This window comes from Lycium barbarum, chromosome 10 (genome assembly GCF_019175385.1).
Source record: "Lycium barbarum isolate Lr01 chromosome 10, ASM1917538v2, whole genome shotgun sequence".
Taxonomy (NCBI): Eukaryota; Viridiplantae; Streptophyta; class Magnoliopsida; order Solanales; family Solanaceae; genus Lycium; species Lycium barbarum.
Window position 1 is genome coordinate 121,518,478 of NC_083346.1, and position 15,501 is coordinate 121,533,978.

General features: G+C 34.9%; 1 long non-coding RNA gene across 1 annotated transcript; it reads right to left on the bottom strand.

Moving 5' to 3' along the window:
* Nucleotides 1–9,619: 9,619 nt before the first annotated feature.
* Nucleotides 9,620–14,908, bottom strand: LOC132615992 (uncharacterized). Its single transcript, XR_009572925.1, has 4 exons — nt 14,719–14,908; nt 13,209–13,266; nt 10,087–12,535; nt 9,620–9,851 (listed from the first exon to the last, which is right to left on the bottom strand). It is a non-coding gene; the product is annotated as an uncharacterized LOC132615992 (long non-coding RNA).
* Nucleotides 14,909–15,501: the final 593 nt, after the last annotated feature.

Here is a 15,501-nt window from a genome sequence, read left to right on the forward strand (position 1 = left end):
ATAGAAGATATAAAATTTTAAACACAAAGATGAAAAAAAAAATTGCCATTAAGAATTAAGATGGTATGAACAATGGTCATGAATCAACAGAGGAAGTAGAAACTAAAGTATCATGTGTAGTGATAAAATATATCTTAATGCTTCAGATGGTATATGATCATGGAATCATGAATCAACCGAGGATGGCTAACCTTATTTTTAATACAAGTTCCCAATTTGGAGGTAATGCATTTGCAGCAAATGCAAGAGCAACATAAATAATTTTTCGTTTGCTCGGTGAGTTCACTGTAAATAGAAATCATAAAATTGAATATTCTTTTGGATGTGTTAATTTAAGAATGGTATGTTTTCTGATAAAAAACAGAATGATACACATTAATTTGCTTGGACAATGTGAAGCTTATGAGCTTTTTTCATAACACCTTCCCCAGTTTAATGTTCTTTCAGCAAAAGGTTACAAGGTTTCTTTGTTTTATGGCACACATTTTGTAAAGCATTTATAGTCTCGCAATTTTTATGCATAATTGTTTCTTATTTCACCGGTGTCTCATGTTGGCAATCGTACTTTTGTGGTGTTTGGGTGAAACAAATAAGTGCTTTTAAGAACTTGTTTTTAAGTAAAAATAGCAAAAATAAGCCAAAAGCCATAAGAATCATACTTGTGTCATTACTAAGGCCCAGTAACATCAGACATGTAAGACTATAATATAAATTGCTTGATATCCATCATCAAAATGGCAAGCAGAATACCAAAAGATGTTCTATGCTTCATGGAGAAGGTAAAAGGAAAGTGTTCTGGATCAGAATATTCAATTTAGGAAAATCCTTCCCATATACAAATGCACATCAAGTAAAAAGTAGATATGATTTTCCTGGAAAGCACTTGCATTCTAATGGATCATACACTTGTGATGTAGGCACCTAGAAAATGGAAGCAGGTTGCTGGAGCAATAGGTCTTGTGTATCTCTTTTATGATGTTGCTGATAACTCCAAATAAACTTAAAGGATCTATCTTCAGGTCTCGACTGAACAAATTAATCTTCCCAATTTGGCTCTGTTTGGAAAAAATATAGAGAAAGAAGAAGTAAATGCGACATGCTAGTATCTCTTGTTTAAGCAATTAAGTCTCAGTTTATTTTCTTCTTCCACAACCTCAAGCAATATCTCCTCCCATATATGTTCATCTCCGTATACATGGTATTAACTACTAACACATCACATATTAGGTTTGATTTAAAACTAAGTTCTCGACTCTAAAGATCTACCTTTGTACTTGCATTAAAATAATTAGCAAGTATTGCAGAAATATTGAACCAAAAAAAGAAAAAAAAAACGAAACAATTTTTTGCTTGAAATCTTTTAAAGTTTTGGGTTCAACTCTCATTTTCAACATAGAATCAGAGTAAGTTTGAACTCCGACCCATTAGACCGGTCATCAATCAACCGATCTTTTGAACTTCTAAATCTTTATGTGAATGGATGTATTAATTATTTCTCACTCATCTGCGTAATTTGCCCAGTTTTCAAGACTTTGTAGTAAGTCTTTATGGTTCACACATATCCAACTCCAATGCTTGCAAGTTGACACAAGTTTCATCTGCATTTTAAGACCTTGTCTGTTAGTCTTTATGGCAGTTCTAAACTACATTAATCAATTAAGGAATCCGGCAAGGCATCTCCATATGAGTAGCACAAATAGAATGAAACATCAAACCAACTTAGCCTAATAGTATCACTCTTGTCTCTTGATAAACTAAGAATCCGAAACAGATAATAGGATATTTTATTTAGGAAGTTTTCAAGGAATCTTTTCTTTGATTCTCTCAAATCGTAATACTCTTGATTGGTTTTACCTTCTGGAATTATCACTTCTCAAATGTATAAGAGTGTCCATCACAACTATGAGAAAACTTGAGAAGCAACTTACTTTATTCATACTTGCATCTACAAATTTAACAAAACTAAAGCTAAGCTGGAACTAACAAATAGATTTGGATGGTACGTAATGGTTTGATTTCCATTTGCCTGCTCAATGAAGCATTATGGACGCTATATTTCTTTGAAAAGACAAAGGACGATTCTGTAAGGTAGAGCCGCTTGTAAATTATACAGTAGAAAATAAGTTTACATTGCTTTATTTTAGTTGTAGTAATGTAGCTTTTAAGAAAGAAGAATATATTTTGGATTCTTTACCTGAACTATTGCAATATATACAAATAATCACCTCAACGTCAATAGAAGGTAGCATCCATGATTGCAGTATTTGTTTTATTCCAGGCTGCACTGCCGTGAACAAACCTACGATTTATGAACAAAATCAGTTCCAAACCAACATTTTACAATAAACACAAAGGCCAATTCTCATTACAACTTTCTAAATTGTAGCCATGATAAATATACCAAGACTAACATTCCCATTTCAAGACCAGGCATCAGAAAGCATGTCTGTTTATTTGGATATAATTGCAGGAATCTTATTGTTTCACTTGAAACGACTTAAATTATTAAGTTTTGCAATTAAAAGGGCTATAAAATACTAAAAGAGGACAAAAAGTGAAAGAGTAAATCTAAGGGCTTACATTGAGGCAAAAATTGAAAGAGTAAATCAATGAGCTCACATTTAGAAAAAATTCTTTTTGACTAATTTTTCTTCTCGTTCAATTATGTTTTATGGGAATAAATGAAAAGAGTATATTTCATATGATCATTTTAATTTGACTTTACCTGACACAAATATACTTCTGCCCATTAAAATACAAATTTCCATTGCCACTCTACTTCCTTATCTCTTCTGGAATATCTGGACCAACAGAAACCACAACAGATTCAACAACTCCCAGCATAATACTGACACTATAAAAGCTTATAAAATCTCGATTTAGCAACAAAATAATAATAATAATAATAATAATAATAATAATAACAATAACAACAACATCTATAGTAGTATTTTGTCACACCCCAATCCTGATAGGGCATGATGGGCACCCGACCCTTACTTAGAGCCGAGTTAACCCGCTGATTCTCGTTATACTCATAATCTCACAGGACTCTTAAGTCATGAAATGAAATGCATAATGGAAGCTTTTCAAAAAAAACATCCTTTTCGTCTTTCTCAAATCAAGTAAAAGCTCTAATTGTATGAAATTTGTAACATGATGCATAATGATACATCGGCTTGCGGAGCCGTTTGCAAGACTGACATGCTATATACGTGACTCTTCCTGCAAAGCCTCTAACATAAATCGATATACCATAACATAGATACTCTGACTCGGCAACACTCCGGAAAGAAATGGAGCTCGCCAATCCAGCTGGAACATCTTCTAGCAATATCCTCTACTCATCTGTATACACCTGCGTGGCATGAAACGCAGCGTCCACAAGAAGGGACGTCAGTACGAATAATGTACTGAGTATGTAAGGCATGAGTAATAACATAATATAAATATGAAAAGTAACAAGGAATAAAAAAGGTAACCTGTACATCTGAATGCCTCACAGGCGGATGTCATGCATGCTTAGCCTTTTTTTAAAAAACATTTCTATACTTATACATAGTACCATGCCCGTCCATTAAGGCTCGGTGTTATATCCCGTATTTTTTAACGTCGGATTATTTGTAAGCTGAGGTGGGGCCCACACGTCAAGATTTTTTTTGGAACATGTGACAAGTCATATGAATCACATATGTGAAGTTAAACACAACTCAAGAAGGACCCTTGGGCCAAATCAAAGTGGAAGTCCTCCGAACGAATATTTTTAAGAAAACGTTTTCGGGTGACCTGACTTTGGGGGGAAAAAACGGTATTATAAATTTGGAATTTGGAAAAATACCAAGAAATAGAAGTTGTAGATAATTGAATTAGCTTTCCAACCATAGGTCGTGGGTTCCAAGGTGACATCGGTACAAGGAGATATGGACGTTTTAAGGTCGAAAGGTCAGTGGGCTAGGCCCAACTCGGGACCAACCGGGTTGGCCCAAAAGAATGAAGAGAAAAATCAGGCCCAACTGTGATGGGGTGGCCGGCCATGTATGTCCAAGCCCACTTGATTTAATTAATTCTCCATGTGCTAAATTAATATAAAGAGGTCATAATCCTTAGAAGGTTCAAGAAAATAAGAGAGCAAGAAAAACAAGAGAAAGAAGAGCAAAAATAAGAAGGCCATTTTCGGCCAAGCTCTAGACCAAAAAAAAAAATTTTTTTTTTTTTTTCAAAAATCATTTTCTACTAATTCAAGGGTCCTTTACAACTTGGTGTAATTATTTTGGAAGAAAGAGCACTTGTTTCTTCAAGTTGACAACTTGGTCAAGTGAAGAAGATTGTAGAAAAAGGTAAGAATTAATCCCTTTTTATTATGTTATGAAGGTTGGTTTATGTTGTAGTATGTAGAAATGAGTAGAATTTATGGAATTATGAAAGTTTACAAAGTGGGTGTGCATATATGTAAGTGGACATATATGTATATTGTTGTATAAATAATATGAGTTGAATTTTATGTTGTATTCTAGTTGTGGTTATGGTGAAATTTATATTGGAAATAAAAGTTGAATAAATTTGGTGGAAGTTGGAAATATGGAATGTAGAAGATTATGTCACTTTGGAATGATTTTGTGATATTATGGAAATGAAGTTGTTAAGATGTGAATTATGATTATGGTTGATGAAATTGGAAGATGGAAATATGTTATGAATATGTAGATTGGAGATTTGAAGTTTTGGATGGATTATGGTTTTGGTGGAAAGTTTGTATATTTTGTATATCTTGTGAATATTTGGTAGAAATGATATGAAATGCTTCCGAATTATATTGTAATGATCTTGATTAGTAATGAATGTAAAAACATTGAGATTGGTTTGGAAATGTGAAGTTGGAATGAAAACTATTGCATTATGTTGGAAAGAAGACTAGTTGTGTTATATTGTGTTTTGTAGTCATGGTTGTTGTCATTGTGTTGATAGTTTGGCCGGGTTGAATTCCCGGATTGATATTGATTAAAAAATTGGCTAAGTTGAATTTTGGGGATGGTGTGTTTATAAGAGAGATGCTGCCCAAATTTTTGTAGACAAGTATTGGTTAAGATTGAAATCTTAAAGCCTTACAATTAACATTTGGTAATTGTGACCAAATTGTAGATTTTGGCGAATTTGAAACTTGATTTTGGAGACGTGTATGAAGCGGAAAAGGTATGTAAGGCTTCACCCTTCCTTCTATGGCATGTCTTAGACGTAATAAGTTGGATACGAGCCTCGGGGACAACTCCATTCTCCGGAATCCGCACCTAAAGTTCCCCCTTTTTCATTCAGTAGAATTGAATTAGAAATTGTGTAAAATATTGGAAAAACTTCCTAAACATCTGGAACTGGCATAAATATGACCCGACTACCTTAAAACTCTCACAAGTGACGTCATGAAATATAATGTACGTAAATTTGGTACGCCGCCTCATTTGACCCGAGGTGGGCCCATTGTTCCCGGATTTTCCCTATTGCTCCGTTTGACTTATTTTGGAGTAGAATCCAAAGGAAACTTTTGATCCTCGTTCCGATTATCAAACGATAAGTACTGTACCATTCTAATGGAAATATGTAAATGTATATAAGATATGTATATGTATAAAAAAATATGTATATGTATATAAGATATGTAAATGTATATAAAATATGTATATGTATTTAAGATATGTATATGAACATGGGATGGGGGGAAGGGATACATGGGGGAATGGGAAGGGAAACATGTTTCATTGCCACCTGGTCAGCTGGCTTATCATCCTGGACGCGGGATGCCCGGACGCGGGATATATGGGCGAGCCGGTATTTCGGCGCTATGTGGGCGAGCCGACATTGTTCGGTGCTATGCTATGACATGACATGCTATGCTATGACATGATACGCTATGACATGCTATGCTATGACATGATACGCTATGACACGCTATGCTATGACATGATACGCTATGACACGCTATGCTATGACATGATACGCTATGACATAATATACTATCATATGATATGCTACGACACGCTATGAGATGATAGGATATAATATGATAAAACACGACACGATATAAACCCTATTTTCTATGCCTATGAAAAAGGAACGTTTTAAAAAGGGAAGGACAAGCATGCACGGTATCCGGCCTGAAAGGGGCGTTCCTACGTACAGGTCACTTTCTAGCCTCATTATATGTCCTACGACCTCATGATATTGTTAATCGTACTCTATGTTCCTGCTTGTATTATCTTTTATGCCTTACATACTCGGTACACTATTCGTACTGACGTCCCTTCTTGTGGACGCTGCGTTTCATGCCGTGCAGTTCAGCAGACAGGCGGGTTTGATTCTTAGGAGTTCTACCAGCGGCATTTGACAGCGCTCCAGTTGTTCCGGAGCCCCAGTTCCTTGGTACTATTTTGTGTATATACTCGGGCACGACAGTACTCGGCCCCTTTCTATGTATATGTGTACTATGTCTAGAGGCTCGTAGACAGATATGTACAGTTAGATGTGTTGTATTTTGGAATGTTCACGTCGCCGTATAACGTGATAGCAAAGTTTACTAGTCTATGTTTACGATGATGCTACTAATGTTAATGTTCAGTAACGAAAAAAAAAAATATGGCACAGTTCCTACGGCCCGCTGAGAAGTAAAGGTAAAACGATAGATAAGGGGTGCTCGGTACAAGTATCGGGTACTCGTCACGGCCCTAGTCGGGTTGTGACAGAAGTGGTATCATATATATAGTATCATGCCCGGCCAGTAAGGCTCGGTGTTATCATCGTTAGCCCGCGTCCGGGGCAATATCATAACATGCCCACTGCAGTGGTGTGCACATTTGCGTGTCATGCCCGGCCGACTATAGCGCAGCGCGGTGTGAGAAAATATATACAGATATAAAAAGCATGCATGAGAGCCAAATAAAAGCTATGAGTACATCGGAGTGACGTAAGGTCGGTAACCTCCGATTATATTATGGAATAATCATCGTAGCTTTGTCTCACCTTGAAGGAACAATTATTATAAGGTGAGACCAACAACAATGAATAAATTAAGAAAGGTCAAAAGATAGCTCAATATTCTCATATCGTCATTGAAATCATAAACTCGGAACCTTTAAGCGTAAAATCGTTCTCATCATATTCATCATAGTAATATAAAGCTCATGTACATGGAAATCTCTATGAATAAAAATTATCTCATAATAACATGAAATCCGTATGCCTTGGAGCTTGGATAAATAAATCCCTCATAATCATCATCATGGTTATCATAAAAGAAATTATTCATCTTTACCATCATAAAACTTTAAGGGTCATGAATCTGTAACATTCTTGGAAATGAAAATTTTCATGGAATTCATGCATGGTTTGGTAGGAAAAGAATCATGTCTTTAGAAGCTCAATAACATCATAAGGATCACGAAATTCGTGGACTTCTAGCATTTGTGAAACCAATGATATTACGGGTATGACACAAAGGTTTATAACGGAAGGATCATGCCTTTAGAAAGAAAGGGACTAGCCTTAACATACCTGGAAGATAATTTCTCGATTCCCAACTTACTTCCTGTCTCGCAATTCACTTACGATTATTCGTAGCCTCATAATCTACATATACAACCATTCATACCATTGTTAGGCTCGTCATCATGCTCGTCTCAAAACTTTAATTAAAATCCGTTTAGATTCTGTAGAAATTCGGGCAGCATCTCCCCTGTTTATATGCATAGCCCGAAATCATAATATCAACAACCAATCAACAACAACAATACCAACATCATCAATACCATTATCCATGCCAATATATCTCCTAAAACATCCCACACGATGTTTTCTAAATTCCTCAACTAACCAACTTGTGATACGACTATTTAATAACTTTATTTTCGTAAAGAAGCCGAAATTAATACCAACAACATCAATAACAACATCCTCAACATCCTACAATATAAATATATGTATTTTCATCTAAAATTCCCTTCAAATCTCAATCCATAAGCCAACACATCAACACAACAACTATAACTTTTATTCTTACAATTATTCCTTAATCCATATTGATAAAGAAAGAAATTCAATGATTCATACCTTGTATTTACTAAAGTAACAAGATCTTCAACATCCACTTGTTCCCAAGCTACTCCAACACAAAACGGAATGATAATCGCGGTTACAAATCATCCGGACTTCGATTGATATTCCGTAGCTTGAAATTTTGCTCAAAATCTTCACTTTTAGGTGATGTAAGGAGCCTTTTGTGTGCTGAATTTTCTGGAAATTTTTGGAGAGTTTTGATGAAGAAAATGAGATTTTAACCCCTTTTTATAGTGGCTAAGTCGGCATCACTGTAGCATCACTGTAGCGGTACTGTAGCCGCCCTGTTTCTGCGTTGACAACTCAGTTTTTAACGTTCATAATTTTGTACTCCGATGTCCTATTAACAAGAGGTTTGTTGCATTAGAAACTAGACTCGACGGACTTCATTTTAGGCTTTTGTTTCACCTTAAAATTCCTAATATACTAGGAGATATGCCCCTCCAAAGTTGACTAAAATTTTGCCCAACATTTCTCAAATTTTCGTCAAACTTATTTTTTTCAATTTGCTTGATCTCGAAATCTTCCGGAATTCTCCATACATGATATTTATTATTTATTATACTTGATAATGACCATGTTCTTGTGTTTAAAAATAGTCTTTCCCGATTACGACTTACGAGATCGTAATTCATCCTTTACTTCATTGTTACATACTTCTCATAGCTTGTACCTTCCAAAATATCATGGGGCGTCTCCGATACTTCATTACTATGGTGATGTATGTGTCATGCTCATGCTCTGAAAATGCGGGGTGTAACATATTTCATGATGAAACTATTCATCTTTTTCCCATTTAAATTATAAGTACAATAGTGTATTTGCCCCCGTTTCGTAATACTGAGAGATGTTTGTAAACTCATAGTTTATTACATGTAAATTTCTCCGGCCATATAAGTTGCCAAAAGTATTAACTAAAGCCCAATAAAATATAAGTAAATCTCAAAATATACATGTTTTAGTAGCACATAAATTTTAGGAACCAATAAAACTCAAGTAAAGATATTAGATATATCCAATAATATAATTAGCAACGAAATAAATTCGCCGGTCAAAATATTGTACTTCAGAAGGTGAACTGCTGGAATATGTGACATGGAAGAGCAAGAATCTTCAGGAAGCAACAGTAGAGAGAAAAATTAGATTTCCCCTTCCTCATATTGGGAATCAAATTCGGCTAATTTAACTGACTGTTGGCCTTCTTAAAAATCCTACAATAGAGATGATAACAGGAGTCCTCTAGGCTTTCAAAGGCAAACAGTTGTGAACGTGAAGAGGAGGGATTCTGACAACCAACAAACAGGAATAGTCATAATAAAGTTGGAAGTAGAGGCCTTCACAGGATTTCTATGGCTGCTTCTACTTAACACATCAAACAATTTGTTAAGATGTATGCAGTTTTTTTTACAATAGATGTTCTAGTTGCGGTTGCACGTTTTGCAGCCTTTTGTTTTCATTGAAGATTGTACGCTTTGCAACCTTCCCTTTCATTGAATATTGTGTACAAACGATCAAAATATTGTACTTAACTATTAAATAAAGAATATTTACAGAAAAATGAAGAAAATGTTTTGAAACAACTAAAACATACGTAATGTAATATGTGACAATCGTAGTCTCATTCTCGCTCTATATGCCATAGCATGAAAAGGGGGTACCGCCTCATGTAGAAGCATTACCAGAATCTCCGATTTGACTCGTACATCATTCCTTGCTCTGGCAAATTTGCCTCCCGCTTGTCGCTCCGATGACTATATCAATATAACATGAAGCTTCTTAGTGTTGGAACTTTCTCAGTGTAATAAGATATTTATAATGAAACAGAGGTAACAAATAGAGTATCAAAAAGATCCAAAATCATTCGCCAAAGATATAAGGCAAGAAAGAGATTCATGAAATCAGATTTGCAAGCATGTTCAAGTGCAGTCATATAATCGCATTCCGATGAGCAGGATCTAAAAGAGAGTGTAAGAAGAAAGAATGGACCTCAAGTGAATCTCTTGAATCTGCTAGTTTCGAAAGGAATAAAGGATGCCCGATCGGAGACCTCAACTCGACGGAAACCTTGAAAACTGACTGGAAAATTTCGGCCCCAAACCAGAAACCTCCACTGAACTCCATTAACTAAACGCTGTTTTGGGGTTTTAATGAGAATCGGTGGTGTTAGAATCGGAAGAAATTGACGTGGAGAAGAAGATGGATATAAGTTTGATGTTGAGTTTGAATCTCCTCCATTGATTGTTGACTGTTTCTTATTGAAGCGTGAAGATTTCGGTGTGAAAGGTTTTTAGAGAATTTTAAAAGGCGCGTCTTTTGTAAAGTTATAACTGAAATTTGATTGATTTTGCAGATTTAATATACCTAGCATTACAAAGTTGGGGAAAGAGTACCTAGAAGTTTCGAAGCCAAGTCCATGGCCATCCAGTGAGAATGCCAGGTTTAGGCACTCATATAAGGGGTTGTATAGTGACTCGGAGCCTTGTTCAGAGAGGATGTGGCTGTTGTGGATATGGGTGACAGAAACAATGGCGGTAATGAGATGTAACAGGAGAAAGGTAATCAAAGCGATTAAAGGGATTACCCTGGCGAGTGGGAGGAAGAGAAGATTAAGGCGTTTTTAGAAGTCTTTTGCATAAAATGAGAGGGTAGCTTGTGGGGGAAAAAGAAAGAAGGGAAAGAAGCGACGCTTGGGTAAATTTTTTAAGCGAAGGGTCACCTTTTTTTTTTATGGAAAAATTGAGTAAAATAGAATTAATTGACAAAAAATTGTGGAAAAAAATAAATACAAACCCTGCAATTCTGTGATGCCACGTCAGCGGGCTATGTCCTCCTTTATATATATATATATATATATATATATATATATGATATGATTTACATTTTATAGGCAAACAGAAGAGCAAAGAGGAAGATAACATATTGTTAGTTGCCAGAAATCATTCAACTAGCAATCAAAATGTGGACGAGCAACAAAAGCTGATCTCAGACGGGGAAATGGATATTGGGGATGATAATGAAAAACACCTCAGCAGCAGTAGATGATCAAAACAAATGGGGTGTTTCACCCAGACAGCTTGTTAAGGCTAGGAAAGAGGGGAGACAAAATAAAACAAAGGATAAACGCGTACCTCCTAAGGTAGAGATCGAGGGGGAGGGGTACTAACAAGGAAAGCACTTGTCAAGGCAACCTCTCAATGAATTGCTCACAAATATAGAATATAAGGTCTGTTAATACACAACAGGCTTTTGAGAGAGTTGTCTCGTTAAACAGACAAAAACAGTTCAGTTTCATTGCTTTGATGGAGACATTGACATGTATAAACTTTGGTTAAACATGGATGCAGTTGTTCATAATATAACTTGCAAAATATGGTTTTTGTGGGAGACAACATGCAAATGGAAGTACATATGGACACTAAGCAATTGCTCTCACTGAAACTCACCAATATTGATGATGGACAGGAGTTTTTTTTGTGACAATAGTATATGCCAGCTCGGATAGAACCACTAGAATTGCTTTATGGGATGACCTATATGATATAGCGGCAAACATGACTCAACTACTACAACAAAAATTCAACACATGGTTACCCATCTATTACAACATCAAACACTAAAAACTACCATATATTGAAAATTCCTACAAATGGTAAGCATTTGATTTAAAAATATAGAGGTTGTATCCAACTAAAAAAACTAAATTAGAGTGACTGGAATAATCAAAAAGCAAAACAAAAAAAAAATCATCTATCAATATTATTCCAATGAACGACTAATCTTACAGTTTGGCCATGAGAATTTTTCGCTTTTTTGTTGAATTTTTTTTTCACTTTATTTGAAAATCAGCATTTGGCCATCAAAATTCCTGGAGAACACCTAAAACCATTACCACACTATAATATAAAGCTGGCCACCATTGCTATTTTTTTTTTCCTTTTTTGCTATTTTCTCTTCTAATTTTGCTAAAAAAAACTCTAATAATCTTGGTTCTTTTCCTCTTTCCTATTTGACATATTAATTTTATATATTAATTGTACGTCATTTGTGAAGAACGGATGGAAGTTTAATGGTCAAGTTGTGACCCACGTTCTGTGACCTTTTATTCTTACTAGCAATCGCACGGGCCCAATCACATGGTTTTCTAGTTTAACTAAAGTATTTAGTAAAGAAGTTGCGTACAAACACAATCTGTCATGTTCAATGTATAGCGACATACCATCTACAGAATTATATTTTGTTTATCATGACTTTAGTTATAATTGTACAAAGTTGAGTGTTAGGAAACTAATCACATCTTCTAACGCTGATGCAAGTTTGTTTTTAAGCTAGCCGAGGCTATCTCCTGTTTGTAATCTAAAATACATGTGATGATGAAAGCTTTTGGAGGTAAAAAATACTTCAACGTTTCCTTCTGCACAGTGTCTCTCATATTCACCTGCATGACATACATAGTAGGCAGTCACCACTCTTTTTCCTTTAAACTTCTCTTTATTCTAAGATTTTGAACACACACAGGCACACACAAAAGAGAAGGAGCCTCTGTTATTATTTTGTTGTTTTGCTCTAATCAGAAGCATGAGTCTAAGAGTCAACGATCTAGCTCTCATACAAATACATTACACAAGTAGGTTTGCATAGAAACCCACGTAAGTCAAATCTACAAATTACAGAAGCAAAACTGAGCAAATCAAATGCATGAACTTATAGAAGACTTAAAAAAACTTGAATCTTTGATGGTATTCTCATAAAAGATCAGATAAGCTTATCATTTGACGTCAACATCAGCCTATATTACACAGTATGTAGGTTTTGTTCATCATCCATTTCATAGTAAAAATAAAGTAAGTGGGGTAGCTCTAGTTCTACAAGTACCTCACATACAACTTTACAAAATGGAGAAGGCTAAAAGAAAGACACAAGTACAAGTAAGTCACTTAATATGAATAAGCTATTCAGCAAAAAATCTTTATACACAATGACAGAATTAGAATTCTTATAGAAATAAAGGGGGAATAAGGAAAAAAGTAGAATTCTAATAGAATTCTTTATTTGGATTCATTCAAACCAAAACTGAAAGCATAATGCTTCCTAAACAAGCATGGTCTAACCTGTATGCCCATAGCTCAAGTGGCTCGGTGGCAGTTTAGATGGCCTGTATGAAGTCCTCTGGAAAAAGTCACAACACAACAGATCATTTACGCACCTGTTCTCAACATTCTATAGCTTTCTGCTAACAGTATATTTATACTGAAAGCCTAATTATGCGGATAAAATTATGTGCATCGAAAGTCTTCCAACTTATTTTTTTTTCAGTTGCAACTCAGTTAAGTTACTAAATAATCATAGCTTCACAATTACATAAGCTTCCAGTCATTGACTCGTGTTTTCTACCCTATATCAACCCAAATACGTCTTCTTCTTCTTCTTTTTTTATATAAATTACATCCGTCGTTGGATGTGCATCTTATTTCTTCCCGCAAAAACTTACATGATGCACCATTGAGTTCAAAAGTCTTCTAACTTGAGGGTAAAACTATAAGATCAGAAGTTTTAGTATATCCACTAAATAACCCTGTCAATTAGCTTACAAGAATATCTGAACCAACTTTTGCATTTTCTCAAGCTTTTGTAAAAAAAAAAAAAAAAAGAGTAGATGCATGTAAAAATCATTCAACAACACCAGTTCACTTAAATGAGAAAACATATCCAAGGATGTAAGGCTATGAAAATGCATTTTCAATAGCTAGAACGTGGAACTCATAACATGAAAGTCGATATGTCAAAGAAACTTTACTCAGTTGCTGATACAGATTATGAACAATGGGGGTATGAACACTGCTATCATACATTAAATTACTCCAAAAAGCTGCGAAAATTGTACTAAAAAGTCGTAAGAATAGTGCTCTATCGATTGTACAAAAAGGGATGAAAATTGTATTCTCGAAATTGTCGCTTCTTTAAGGAATAATTTGGTAATTTTGACCTTCATTAATGTGCAACTTTTCTTTATCCATTTTCTATTCTATTTCCCAAGTTTCAGCCTTTTTCTTTATTTCCGGACTTATTAGACTTCTTCACTTTCATAAAGAAACAACTGATGCTTCATTATTCTTCACTGGCCTAATTCTCCAAATTGGTTTGTGCTTGCTTAAGCACCAAATGTTCGTTCATCTCGCTTACTTCTTTTCGTTTATTTATCTGCAGTATTTCTATTTTAGAATTTTTCTCTCCCCTTTGTGTCTTTTCTCATATTTATCTGTTTTCATTCTTCTAATTGATACGATGGGTTTCTTTACTTCTTTTTTGGTTCGAATTTTAGTGTGTATTTATTTCCTTAATTCTTTCAAAAGGAAACAGCAACAAGAAACTTCAAATGAGTTGATTGAGGCATATCATCGATCAACTTGGACGCACAATCCACTTCAAAATTCAAGTCATTTTTTATACCTCAAATTTCCATAGAGGACGGTTTAACTCTGCACTATTTAGTTGGTAATCAAGACAAAATTCAACAAAGAAACACAATGTATGTGCAAATGAGGCAGTGATTAACATGCATGTAGAAATCTTAGCTATATGTTATATATTCAAAAGAATAAGACACTAAATTACACATACCAAATTGTGATTACTACTAATAATAAAGCAAGACCAGGAAAACCCAACAAATATTCATCAGCGTTAGCTTGAATTTTAAAAAATTGAAGAGGGCAACATGACAGAAATTCCAAGAGCAAACAGGATGCAACAATTTTGGGAGTGAATTAGAGAAAATTGTAGAAGAAGAGAGTGATGGAATTAGACCATAGTTCAGCAAGTTAAGATCTAGTATGTGGAAGAGATCATACACGTGTTTACAGAAGGCAGTACACAAAGTACACGTGTTCATAGAAAGCAGTAAACGAATTGAAATTATTTGAGAGTATTACAACTTTCTTTACTCTTTGTACAACAGCATGTGGCATGCGTTCGTACTTCTTCCTCACTTATTAGAACTAGAAATATTTCCCTTAAATTATTTACTGAAATTAAATTTACTCTATCAGTCAGTTTATGATTATCCACATACATTGCTCAATTAAAAGGGAAAGACATTTAAGAATATTAACTCTTTAGGCAGCCCTCTGAGACCACGAGCGTATTTTTCTTCTATCTCAGATTTTTGAGGTTCTCTCTCATTTTAACCATTTATTTTCATTAAAAACTGAACGTTACTTAACTTTTTTTATGGTTATGACTCATGTAGCGGACACATATTCATTCCACGGAAGGGATGTTTTTAAAACCTTCTTTGCTGTTTGAGAAGTCAAGTATTTGCTCCTCCTCTCTTCCAATTATAAGTGCTTATAATCAGTGTTTTAAAAGGCGGGGGCGTAAGGCGAGGCGTTTTAAATACGCTTC